Source organism: Furipterus horrens, unplaced genomic scaffold (genome assembly GCF_987537825.1).
Source record: "Furipterus horrens unplaced genomic scaffold, mFurHor1.1.pri manual_scaffold_3, whole genome shotgun sequence".
In the NCBI taxonomy this organism is placed as follows: Eukaryota; Metazoa; Chordata; class Mammalia; order Chiroptera; family Furipteridae; genus Furipterus; species Furipterus horrens.
In genome coordinates, this window is record NW_028327173.1 from 196,644,320 (window position 1) to 196,658,122 (window position 13,803).

Here is a 13,803-nt window from a genome sequence, read left to right on the forward strand (position 1 = left end):
CTCACTTGAGTGTTTACATGCTTGTCACCCAACATTATTTTTTATCTCTGCTTCTTGTAATACGTTTCAAACTTTTCTCATTTGGTTTCTTTCTTGCACCCAAATGCAGTTTATTTTATGAGGAAAGGGCCTAATATTGTGAAATAACAATAGCTAATAATACTTAAGAGGATTTCTTTTAGCTTGTACTGGAACTGGAATCAATGCTTGACATATATTATCTCACTTAATTCTCACAATCATCAGATAAGTTTGGTACTGCTTTTATCTTCATTTTATAGTTATAGAATCAGGGTTGTTAGGCACTTACGATGAGAAATAGCAGAGGCAGACATGATCTGAGGGAAAGAAAATAATTACGTATGTAAATAAAAAAAAAGAAATTCTACTAACTCCTTGTATACAGACAAGAACTCGGACTACACTTTGGAATACGATCCACTATATAGAGCGGCACACAACCTCTCACCACACTGTCTCATGTGTAACTGAATAGCCTAGACAAGTATGAACCTGTCGCTGGTCTCCAAGGTCATCCCCCACCTGTTCCCACATGAGGGAGGTTTGCTCTCAGCCAATAGGAGAGCACTAGTGCTTCCCTTGATCCAGACTGGAGCCAGCCTAGAGTGGCCGCATTCAAATAAGCTGCACAGAAAAACTGGATGTTATAGAAAAAAAAATTACTGCAGTTTTGAATTCAGCATGCCTATTTAAGTCTAGAGCAGCTGAAAAATCAAACTCAACAGGAATTATGTTAAAAATTGTTCCCTGTGTTATACATTCATTTATAGTAGTACTATAGGCCAAAACCTATGCTATGGATACAAGGTATAAGGATGAGTAAAATATTATTCATTAAGGACCTTAAAAAGTAATGATAATATAGTATTCACATCATATAACCATGTAAAGATTGAATGAATCAATAGACAAACTCTATACAATAGAATCTATATTTTAGTATTATGAACACACACACATTGCTAATGGATAAGTAGAGATTAAGGGTGGTAAAGAATGTGTTATATAGGAGGGTCCCATGTAGTCAAGACCCTCTATGTCTTGACCTTCCATGTCCAAGGCAGCAATTCATGCTAAGGAGAACATTTTGAATGATGCTGAAGGTCAGTGTTGAAAATTCTTTTCTCCATGGGCTGTGACACAAAGTCACATATCTACAAAGAAATGACACTTTGCATTTCCCAAGTATATTTCAGGGAGGATGTGATAGGCTAGGCAGAAATCCATGCCAGACTATATGCATTTTATCTTCAGTTTGCTGGTCACATATTATGGTCTACACAGGTAACTAGATTTTTAATTGAGACTTTTCAATATTTTTATAATTTCTACAATATTAATAAGAATCAACAAATGATTAACTATTTATTAAGGTAGCTATAATGTGTTTGGATACATGTTAACAACTAAGGACCACTTACTAGATATTACAGCATCAATAACAAAGAATACTAAACATTTGACAAAGTAAAGATATTTGTATCATCTCTTCATAGACTTGGCATGAGTATCTTAAAAAGTATTGCAAAGAAATCTAAGTTAAATTCCATGAGTGACTAATGAAAGTAAAGGAATTCTATGCAGACAGATATTAATATCAATATCATTTTCTTCCAGAAACTCTTCACAGTCACATCATTTATAATGTTAAATTTAGGCAATTCTTACTAGTTATAAATCAATACTTCAAAAAAGTTCTTAAAACTGGTGCTTTTCTACATTACAGTGAGGCAGCATCACATGAGAATTGCAACAAAAGAGAGAAAGAATAGCAACATATTTTTAAAAAATAGTCATTTCTCTGATTTTAAAAAAGAGAGAGATTTTCCTCTGTGACTGGGCTTGTTTTGCTTGGTAGCTGATTCTACTTCTTGTCACATCCTTGGTTTTGACCTTTGGACTTCATCTTTTTGAGTTCCTTGTTTAATTACAGGGCATAGAATCCCATGGGCCGCACCTCCAGCCTCTCTTTGACCTCAGTAGCAGACTCAGCTCCACTCTCTAATCTTGATCTTGAGTTGGAGGGATTAGCTATAGAAACCCAGCTCTCTTGAGTTCAGCATCTCTTCCATTATGTTTCTAGTCTGGACATGACTGCTGTGACCTCCTTTATAATCTTCCTGATTCAGAGTCCTGTCCAGTTGGGTCATTTTCTCTATTTTCTCTGTGCCTGAGTCCCTTATTTTAAGTGCTACCAAGGAAGATGATGCTTCTCAAATTATTTTTGGTGTCATTGTCATGATTTTTGCCATTCGAGTTCCATTTGTATTGTTATCTTTCTGGTACTCTATTATTAAGTTAAATAAACTCACATTATTTTTTAGTTATTTCTTAAAACAGGGTGGAAATTGACTATAGGAGAAAGTCAGGGTGGGTGGGGCAGGGGAGAAAATGGGGAACAACTGTAATAGAAAGACAATTAACAAAAAGAAATTTAAAAAAAACTCATTTGGTTTGAAAAGCAAACCTAACAGTCCTTTCCTGTATGGAAAAGAAATATCTTTCACCTTAAAAAAAAACAAAAAACAAACAGTAACTACAGAATGAAATTCAGTTAAGAGAAAAAGCATGTGATCAGTCTCTTCAGATATTCTTATAGGCCTGACAACAGTTCTCTGTTTGATAATAGAGCTTAGCAAGAAATGGTGGGTTGTTTCTGAACAGTGTCAATAAACTGAGGTTCTCTTCTTTCTGACAATCAGAACGACTAAAAAAAAACCAAGATCTGTGTAAGGTGACAAATTGAGGACAGCAATGACAAATTTCTATATCCTCAAATTTCTAACACAGATTTTAAAAATCAGCAGTAAATTTAAATACAATAACCACTAGCAGCTAAGTAAGGGGCATGTGATGCAATAAACTTTGGAAATTAATGACTCGGGGGTGGAGCAGAAGATTCTAGAACAGAGTGGTGTTGATAAGATGATACCATTTCCTGGCACGAGTAAAAATTTTTAAAAATTATTTTTTTCTATTTTAAGGGATAAAAGATTCCTAGTTTATTACTCTATATGATATACTTTTATATAGCATGTTCTGTTGAGATTTTAGCATTTCTTTTTTTGTAGTGATACTTCATAAAACATAAAATAGAAAAATTGATAAATAAGGATAAAACCTGTCATAAGAAGGGTTATGTAAAAACCATACCTGTAATTAATTGAAAAGTATTTATATTACAAAATGCTTACCATATGGTCTCTGAAGGTCACTTTAATTTATATACCCTAAACTATGCTCATTGTCAGTTACAACATTTTTTCATAAAAAGAGTTGCCAGACTACACAATTCAACAGGAAGTCCTTCCAAGCTGAGATTTTACAAAGCACATCTTATAGGTAATGATATATTAAATAAAAGGTTACTTTAATAATAATTTTTTTGCCAGCACAGCTTCAATGCCATATAAATGTTTCCTATTCAATTACCTGCTCGCATTTTTCATCTTCACTGATTTTGCAATGATCAGATTTTTTTCCTCTTAAACCCCACTACATTAATCCACCAAAGTGCTTTTTTCATTAGATGGCTTCCCACCCAGAATATTGCCATGGAGGATGATGACATTTTATTGTTCAGCCTCTAGACTGTTACTTGTGAAGATATTTTTATTCCTTTACCCTCCCATTATTTAAGAAGCATGAGTTCACTGTGCAGAAAGAAAAAAACAAAACAAAACTGGGAATCAACCAGAATCAGACGCCCGAATCCTTCAAAGGACCCTTCTCTGTCTATCCTCAGGCCCTTTCAAGTTTACTTAATTAATATCATTTCCATTGATTAATTACTGTCTGTATTTTCTCACTGGTATGTTCACTTAATGTAGAGTCAAGCTAAAATATATAAAGGAAAAGAAATAATCCAAATCGTAGCAGGCATCAGAAATCAAGCAAGGAAGAAGGAAGATCTCAAAAGCTTCCTCCAGAAGGTCGATGACTGAGAATAAACAAAATAACAAAGTCTCTTGAAAAACTAAACTCAGTCAGACAACCTCTTATCCCAGAATGTGGGCAGACAGCTGGTTTCTTTGATTCAGCTTTTGTGCTGTTGGTTTCTTGTTTATTACATTACCTCAATATATTGATGGCATAGAGTTAAGCGCTTTTCCAGGAGCATCCTCCATCAAAAGAGGAAAGTAGAAACAATTGCAACACAGTGTTACTCTAGACTGGGACCGAGAGCAGGGAACTCTACTGAATTGAGGGAAAATAAATCTTGTCTCCAAAAATCGTTTCCTTTTTGCCCCTGGAACTCCTTTATTCACATCATTGCTTCTTTAATATCTTGTTGGAGGTTGCACACCTCGACCTTTTGACGAAGTGTGAACGTACTTGAGGCGGCGGCTAGGTAGGTGTGGCCAATGTACTATTTTTAGGTAGCAAGAAAGGGGGGGAGGGTAGGATGATAGGAAGCCGGAAGCACTGATTGATCTGTTTTATAACTTAGTTGAGACTAATTCTGTTGATCAAACATTTCCTGAAGTAACAGGTATTTACTGAGCTCTGTATTGGAAGGTAGACGACTGTTGGAAAATACTTTACAACAGTGAGTGTTAGCTAAGAGTATACCTGGATGCATTGGAAAAGGGGCCGTTCCCCAAGAGCTAAAACAATCAGAGATCTTTCCTTGAAAAACAATGGACTAGACCTGGAAACAAGCAGCAGAATTCCAAGGAGGGAATGTGTTTTGGATATTTTGGAGAGCGGGGAGGGGTGGGGAGAAGTGAAGGCAGGACGAGAAAGGCAAAAAGGTCAGGGAATTTAATAATGGTTACAATCGGGCACTTCTGGATTTCTCAAGCCTGGTATTAACTCCGAAAGCCCTTCCTGAAATATTGAAAGATTAGAAAAAAAAGTTGGTCTTTAGACAGTTAATAAAAATGGCTAAAGACATTGCCCAATTACATTCGATAGATGCATGTTCATTTAATTAATTGAATAGAGGTAGTTATTCATGACTTAAAGCATGAGAGAGGACCAGAAATGTTCGAAAACTTTATCCTCGAAAAATGGCGAATGGTTCATTGGAAAATGTTAAATTTGACGATTAGATGCTCCTAAAACCTGGTAGGCTGGACAAATTCTGCAGATTTTTTTTTTTTTCCGGCAGAGGGGAGTTCATTTTTCTTCTGGGGCTGCTTTCAGTTTCAGAAGCTGTTGTGCTCAGTGCTGCTCAAGAAATGAAAAATAATTTGCTTACAAGTGCAGATATTTGATACGGAGGATTAAATGTTACAGATACCAACGCACAAATCAAATTTAAGTCTAGGTATATATGCACCAAGAGGAGACCACCCAGCTCTCCTAAGGCACATGAAAAATGCTCTCTGTTTGTTATAAAATATACACGCGTAAGTGTGCATGTGTGTTTAATGTTGGTGATTATATACAAGATAAAGGTACGGAGTAGTTTCTCCTCCCCTTATCTCATTGTTTAGGCATTTAGAAAGCCTTTCCTGACCCCCAATATCAAACATCCACCCTTAACCTCACCTCATGAAATTCTCCATCCAAACCACACCTTTCTCATGCACATCTCCCTGAGATACTTCTTCGTGGAAATAACACTGGGAAATTATTTCATTTATTTTCTTCCTTTCAGAGTAGAATAAAACTCCATAATGGCAGAAAATTTGATTACCTTGGTTATTGCATCTAGAATAGTGTTTGGCACATTGTAGGTGCTCAATAAATATTTGTTGAATTAATGACCATATGTATTTCCTAGGTCCCTTCTTTTAGAAAGAATGTGACAAAGCAATTGAATTAGAAAGAACATCTTGATGGTTCTTTACCATCACAAAAATATAAAAACGTAAATATAAGAATAAAGACACTCTGTTTGAAGAAAGGAAGCTTAATAATGATAATAATATAAGAGGGGAGCTGAAAACTTGGCCTGATCCATTGTAGGATCTTATTAAATGCATAAGGGGATTTGCCATCTCTCATTTCAGGATCTGTAAAGTGCCTTGCAATTGCCAATTGGTAGTACCATTTGTTCAATTGTTCTTGCCTTTTCAAACAGTAGTCTTTGACATGTTAGGATATAGTACCGCAAGATTCTTCACAATGCCTCTCTTAATACATAGAATTTATACTGTCTTCTCTAGACCACCTGCTTATATGAAGGGGCTTTGCCAATCTCACTGACCACTGTTTCACAGTGCTTAAAAGATTATCAGACACATCAGACAGACTCAATATTGTTCAAAGTAATAAAAACCTTGGTTCTTCAGATGGTACACTGACAAATTTGGTCTTGGAAACAAACAATCTGATAGTTTCGAGAAAAATAACCTAATAAACTAATTAAATTTAACATTCTGTATATCCCAAACTATGTGATTTAATTGTTTGCTTTTAAAATAGCATTATTTGGTTTGCACTAGGATGCAAAAGAAAAAAATCCCTGCGCTTTCTGTCTGTCTTTGTGGCAGCCCAGATTGAATAGGGGACTACATCTGCAAAAATAAATAAATAAATAAATAAATAAATAAATAAAATAAAATAGCATTATTATAATTATAAAGGTAGATATTAAAAGTATAATGGAATTAGGAGTAGTAAGTTTAGTTTGTTAGGTTTAACCTGACTGTCAACCATTGATCTTTAGAAAAATTTCTTCCAGATAAAAAGTTAAGGTCTATTTGCTCAAACACCTTTTGGATGACTTAATGTTTTAGATTATTGTTTTTTATTCATTTCCCTCACCTTTAATGGCCGTTTTTAGGCTCTGGACAAAAATCTCAACATTTATAACTGAAATTTTACAGCAAGGCCTAATATCACAAGGTTTACCATTCAGTTTGTGAGATTTAAGAGTTGTAAACAGTTTGAGTTAGGGTTTTCTAGAAAAGATTCAGTGAAAACAATGAAATAAAATGGTATTTTAAAGAAAAAGTGACTTTCCTCTTGCCAATAAAGCTTCCAAAAGTCAATACATATGGCTTTGTATTCAAAAATTGACATTACAAATGACAGATATAGGGCTGTTCAGGGAAAGAGTGAAAACAAAAGATAAAGGAAATTGAACAAAACAGGAACATTTCTCCATTAAAACTGGCAATAAGTGTCACAGGTCAGGTCTAGGGAAAAACATCCATCTAAAAGTTGTGTGCAGCAGGTGTGTTGGCGGAGGTGCTCAGAAAACAATGAGGGCTGAAGAAAGCAAGATTGGGCAGAAGGAAGAGGAAGTGCAAAGCTGTTGAAAAAGAGGGCTCAGACAAACCCCATGGGGAGTTGCGGACCTGGCATGACCCTTCAAAAGTTGCCCCAGTTTGAGGCCAAGGGGCCAGACACTTACGCTGCTGGATGGAGCAGGCATGGGATCAGGACTGTTTTTGCAAGCGGGAATCACGGTGAGCTTGGCTGGGGATGAGACCTGAAGAGGGACTCCGCTGAAAGTCATTGGCCCACACCACCTGGAGCTAAAGAAATAAACTCAATTTTGGCAGAGAGTCTGGGTCACACAACACAGCATCCACAACAGAATTTTATGTTATTAGAAAATGGTCATCACAAAACCCTTCTTTTGGTTTTATTCAGAAAACCCCAGTACACACACACACACACACACACACACACAACCACATAAGAAAGGGACGTGTTGCCTCCTTTAAAAAGAAAGCCAAGGAAATGAAAGCCAACCTGCATGGCATAGTGAAAAGGAATTGTCACATGGTGAGCTCTTTGAGTTAAAGGACTCTGCTTGTTTGTTTTACCACTTAAGGGTGAAAATACCCTGCCACCCAAGTGTTCAAAACTTATTGGTTAATATAATTAATGTATTAGTTATTCCTAGGCTCTTTTTTAAAATAACAAAAACCAATTTTCTATTAAAATTATAGGCAAATAAATCTCCTTTGATTACTTGGTTGGACCCTTTGTAGCTTCCTTTCTCTAATGAACGACGTTTTCCCATGAAAGCGACCCATGCCTATGGGCGACTGCCAGAGCCTTCTCAGAAGGGAAAGAGAGGGATCATCGAGAGGAATAATTTTGGGTTTTCATTAGGCTCAAGTTAAATTCCCAGGGCTCTGAGTCAGCTTGGTTTCAAACCGGGCTCAGTAACTTAATAGCTCTGTGACCAAAAGCATGCTTCTCCACCACTCTCACTCTCGGGTTCTTGACTGCAAAATTGGAATGTTAATAAAAACCTTATAGGTTTATTGTGAGTTTAATTAGCTGTCTGCAGAACTAAAAGAATACTTGGGAAATTTTGTTAGTAATTATATTGAAGTAGGAAATTCCTTTTTCCACAAAACACAGAACCTAGAAATCATAAGGGAAAAGTTTGTGTGTGGTATTTTTTATTAACTTTGCAGAGTGCTTTAATTTATAAAACAAAAGCAAGATATTTGTAATATTTAAAAGAAGGCTAATATTTAAATATATCAAAGCATTTTAATAAAATATGAAAAACAAGGCCAAGAACCCAATTTAAAAAATGGGAAAAAGACATACTTGTAGTTCTAAGGAAACAATATAAATGATATATAAACATATGAAAATTGCCTTTATTCCACTTGTGACATGTTATTTTATGCCTCTATTCCTTGAGACATGCTTCCTTCTGGTTAAATTACCCTCTGCCTTTTTTTCCTAGAAAATACCCTTTTGTTCCTTAATGTCCATCATAGGTATGATGTGTCCTTTAGAAGCTGTCAGACCAGATAGTCTCATATTTCCAAAGGGGCTTCTATTATTACACTTTTATAAACAATGAGGTAACACTGTATGTCTGTTTCTTCACTAGATTACCATTGATATGCGCAAACCATTCTCATTATATTAACAATGGCTGGACTTTTATGGACAGACCTAATATATGTACTTACAGTACATATAAATACATTTTTCTCATACTATAAATACAATTGGGGTGAGGATAGGGAAAGAGAACCCCTTGTTCCACACAGTCATACAAGATCCCCAAACAAGGACTCTGCTGTATTTAACACATGGCTACCATGTCAACCAGGACATCAGTATTAGTTGGCAGAAAAGAATAAAAGAGAGGGAGGGAAGGGGGAAGAGAGAGAGAGAAGAGAAATGAGAAAAGAGAAATAGTACATGAGTGGATGAAAGGCTTTAAGGGTCAGGCTTGTGTAATGCACATAAAAACCCTTTCCCATTCCCTTGACCAGAATTTAGTTATATGGTCACGTCTAAATAAAAGAAAGCCTGAAACATGAGTTTAGGTGTATGCTCAGTAGAAAAGGGAAATGGGTGTGGTGAGTAACTAATCCCTTCCAGTGATCATTAACTTTCCCAGTAAACCGAGTTATGTTAACGTGTAATTGCAACACATCACAGCACTGGACTAGGTTTATGAGAGCATATCAGAATTTAGCTCTTTAAGAGTCTCTATGGCTACTTTATATTTTAGGGAGGAGCCTCACTTATGATATAGGTCTTGTGCATGCTATTATCTTCACTTCTTATGAGGGTGAAATAATGACCAGTATCATGGCCAAATTTATCTATGACTTGTAATTTTTAATTCAATTTATGATAGTTATCTAGCCAGCTCTAACCTATTTCTACCCCTCCCTCAGCCTAAGAATTTAATTATTCTTAAGTATTAAAGTTAATCATTCCCTTTAACTAATTCAACAATTTACTAGAATGAATATATTAGATTAAAACATCTTAATTACTACCTTTTTCCTGTGTATCAGTGTTAATCATGAAAACAAGATGACTTTAAAAAACAAACATTTGACAAAAGCCCCTTTCAATGAAAACACCACTAACACAGTCTCATTAACTACACTTTCATATCATTTATGAAATAAAAATATAGTTTTATCATCCTTGAAAAATATCAGATTTAAAATTATAATTAAAAACTTGCAATTCTCGATTCTACTAGATTTAATAAACTTTCTTTTAGATGTACCAGATATTTTTGATAAAAAATGAGTAATGATGATTTATATTTTGACAAAAGAAAATTTCAAATATACTCAGCAAAGAAAATGATCAATCAATAGATATACTAGCATTATGATTCATAATTGGGCTGAGGATCTGAAAATGGATCAGGAACCAGAGAGGTTTTAAGAAATTTGACTCACAATTACTTAGGTAAGTTCCTACAACATCTGGGGTTTTGCTATTTCCCAATGTGTAATAAATCACCCAGAGTAAATTTGGTTTGGCTAAACATCCAGTTGCTTAACCCCAGAATTGAATAGGTTTCCTCTTACTGTCATACTTTTCCAGTAGAAGATAATAATCAATCAACAAAAACATTGTGTTTAATCTCTTAAACCTCATAAGGCTCTTTTATAATTATTTTTACAATGTTTGGATCTTAAAGAAATATTGTAAGTGTTGCTTTACATTGGCTTGCTGTGGTTTATGTAGGTAAAAATACTTATTTTAAAAAACATTTCAATGAAAGTGAAATATAAAAAGACAATGTTTAAATCTTTATTGCTAACCTCTGAAAATCTTTGGAGGATAAAAAAATAGGGAGTACCAGTTATCACACAAATATATGTGAAAATTTTACTTGGTTTATTTCATCCTAGAGGAGCAGACACTGCTTCACCATGAATAGAAGTTATCTTATAATAGAACATTCATCACTGATATAATAATACAAGCCCCATTGTATTATTCACATTGTTACTGACAAGTGAAAGGTGACTTTTGAAAGGGCTAGAACTGATGGTCATTTTTACCTTTCTTATTTTTTAAGACTTCACAAAAGCACACAAAAGTTCCAAGCATCATTCTTCCTTATTACGTCTATGGATATTATATGAATTTCACAGTCTTTAATATCAAGAATATTCTAGCATTGTCTCATTATTATTATTATTAATAATACAGCTAATACAGGGCTTAACGAGTTATTGAATAGAAATGATTGATAATTGGACCATTTATAACTGGACAGTTTATATAAATAACCATCTAAAATAGAGGTCATCAAACTATATTCCAAGAACCAAATCCAGTCATCTACCTGTCTTTGTATATATCCCATGAGCTAGCAGTTTTTTACATTTTTATTATTTTAAAAAACAACAAAAAAGAATATTGTGTGACATATTAGCATTATATAAAATTCAAGTTTTAGTGTCATTTTATAAAATCTTGTCAAAATTTAGCTACACATTTATTTACATATCGTCTATGGCTTCTTTTGCATAAGAATGGCAGAGTTGATAAATTGTGAGAGACACAATATGGCTTCCAAATCTAAAGTATTTACTATTTGACCCTTTTTAAAAAAAGTTTGTTGACTTCTCATCTAAAGTAAATTGGAAGTTAGAGCATGTTTCATTCATAAAAAAATAAAAAGAGTTCAGTAAAAATATGTTCTCTAAGACCAGTGCAATGCGTACGGTACTGCGTCCCCTGATGATATGATTAAGACCAGATTTTTATTTTGCCCAAATGTTTCTTGCTGAGTCTTAACAACACTAACCTGATAATTTCTGAATCTTTAATTTCTGAATCCCGAAGGAAAAGTAAGGGGACAGAGGACATGAAAGCAAATAAAGTCCTATAGATTATATCTAAAATGAGTCATAGAAAAAATGCAAACATCTTATTTTAATAATATAAAAAATCTATACATTTCACTTGGTTGTATTTTGCTTTTCATTTGCAAAAAAAATGCTGACTTAGCACAAAGGGTATATGTTTCCGACACCAACAACTTGAAACCTTTCCTTAGGGGAATGTGTAGCATATTAAATATGAGAACTAGATATGAATTTTATAACTCAGTATCGATAGTGACATAGGAATTCAGTTAAAGAAAATCAAGTGAGAGAGCACAAATATATAGCATCTGAACAAATTGTAAAACAGCCCATTCCTTCCTTGGTTCTGTGATTTGGCTAAAACATCTTCATCTATCACCAAAATCTATAAACTTACAGGGTTAATTTAGACTTGTTGACAGCTGTGTGGGAGGAATGGTGTCAAAAATGCAGCCATACACTTTGCACCCCTTAGGTAAATGTCAATCACATTTTCTAATATGAGTCTTTTATTGACTGAGACTTCACCTTAAAGGCAAAGATTGGCAGCCCGGAATGCTTAGTGGTTTTCGATTGGTTATTTGTTTGATGCTGAGTCAAATAAATGCCCAAGTCCATCAAGAGATTTCCAAATGCTTTTGAATGTTCAGAGTACAAATAAAGCGTTGCTTTTGAAAGGACAGCACATTGACTTGGTATTACAAGACCTACATCTGTGTCATTAGAGGCATCATTTAAAAAATAGTTCCCATGTAGATTACTTGAAAAAAGTGAATCCTGGCCAATATTCTGACATTTTTTTCCTAATGAATTTAGGACACAATTGTTGCAATTAATTTATAAAGTGAATTGATGCCTAAGGGTATATTTGGGGAAGAAAAACTTCAAAACAAGTGAGATATTATGTCCATCTTAAAAAGCTAGAGACAAAATATGTTATGTGTTATGACAAATTGTGATGTGGCTTTAAACATGTGACTATTAATTTTCAGTTCTTACACTTCTTAGTATTGTATATTCTGGGAGTTATAAGTAAATTGTCCCTAAGAATCATTAGTTATATAAATACCTATGACGAGTAAAAAAATCTCTGATATTTACATTTTAAACATAAACTATCTAAAAAATTTACGTGTAAAAGGCTAAAAATAAAGTTCTTAAAATTGGGCATACATTTTAGCTTGTTATAAAAATATCTATGTTCTTATTAATAAAATAGAATTATATATATACAGGTTTGATAATGAATTTTCTTTTTACCTTGTTTACCTAGAAAATCAGGCAAGATAATATATTCACTTCTGAGCAATTTAGAAATGAAATGTAGATTTTGTACAAGTCCACCTGCTTCATTTCTGCATTGTTTGTCCACAAATGCATGTGTTACTTAATCTTTAATTCCATCAACATCAATTAATTGTTTGGGCTTGACACTGTACTGTGTGCTAAGAATATGTTTATTAAAAGTTTTGATCTTTTTACTTTGAAAACTCTCAGATATAAATGTTTTTCATGTACAATAACTAGAGCCAAGATTGTAAATAAAGGGGGAAGCAAACAGGAAAATCTGAGCACCAGATAAGGGGAAGGAACTAGATAGAACAGCACATGCAAAAACAGAAGTTTGAAAGAGTTTGGCTCTTTATGGAATGTTGAGAATATTTTCTAGCAAGAGGGACTGTTACTGAGAAAGAAGTCAGAAAAGGGGTGTAGTTAGTGCAACTGAGAGTGGGTTATAAGTTCCTTTAGATGCTATGATCATAGATCTAAACCTCACCAGGAGAAAATGGGGACAGCATCTCAGCTTTTTAGCAGAGAATGACATAATCCACTTTGCATTTTGAACAATAACCCTGGCAATAAACCCTTTCTAGGTTAAGAATTAGAGTATACTACAAATATGGGCAGAGTGCCAAAAAAGAAATGCATTTCATCTGTAGAGAGAAACAATATACTCCAGTTATTCCCCAACTCACCTCAAGTAGTCGTAACACTTTCCTCTGAAAAATGTCTATTTTGAAATCTACTCATGTCTCATGGACATATCCCAAATCCTAAGTATTTATTTACTGAGCCAACCCAGTTTGTATTTCTCTCCTCTTCTAATGTAGGGCTTGTTTCTGCTACCACTGATTTATTTGCTATTTTTTAAAATTAATTTTGAAGTTTAATAAAAAATTAGTTTCTTATGTTTATTGTACAAAACCAGAGTATCCCAAGGGTGCCAAGGAAAATGTTAGAAGTTTGAGCATAACTAGCAAATGGTTCTATT

General features: G+C 34.3%; 1 pseudogene; it reads left to right on the forward strand.

Annotated features, from left to right (window-relative positions):
- Nucleotides 1-6,350: 6,350 nt before the first annotated feature.
- On the forward strand, nt 6,351-6,490 carry LOC150017131 (small nucleolar RNA SNORA31; annotated as a pseudogene).
- The last annotated feature ends 7,313 nt before the right edge of the window (nt 6,491-13,803 follow it).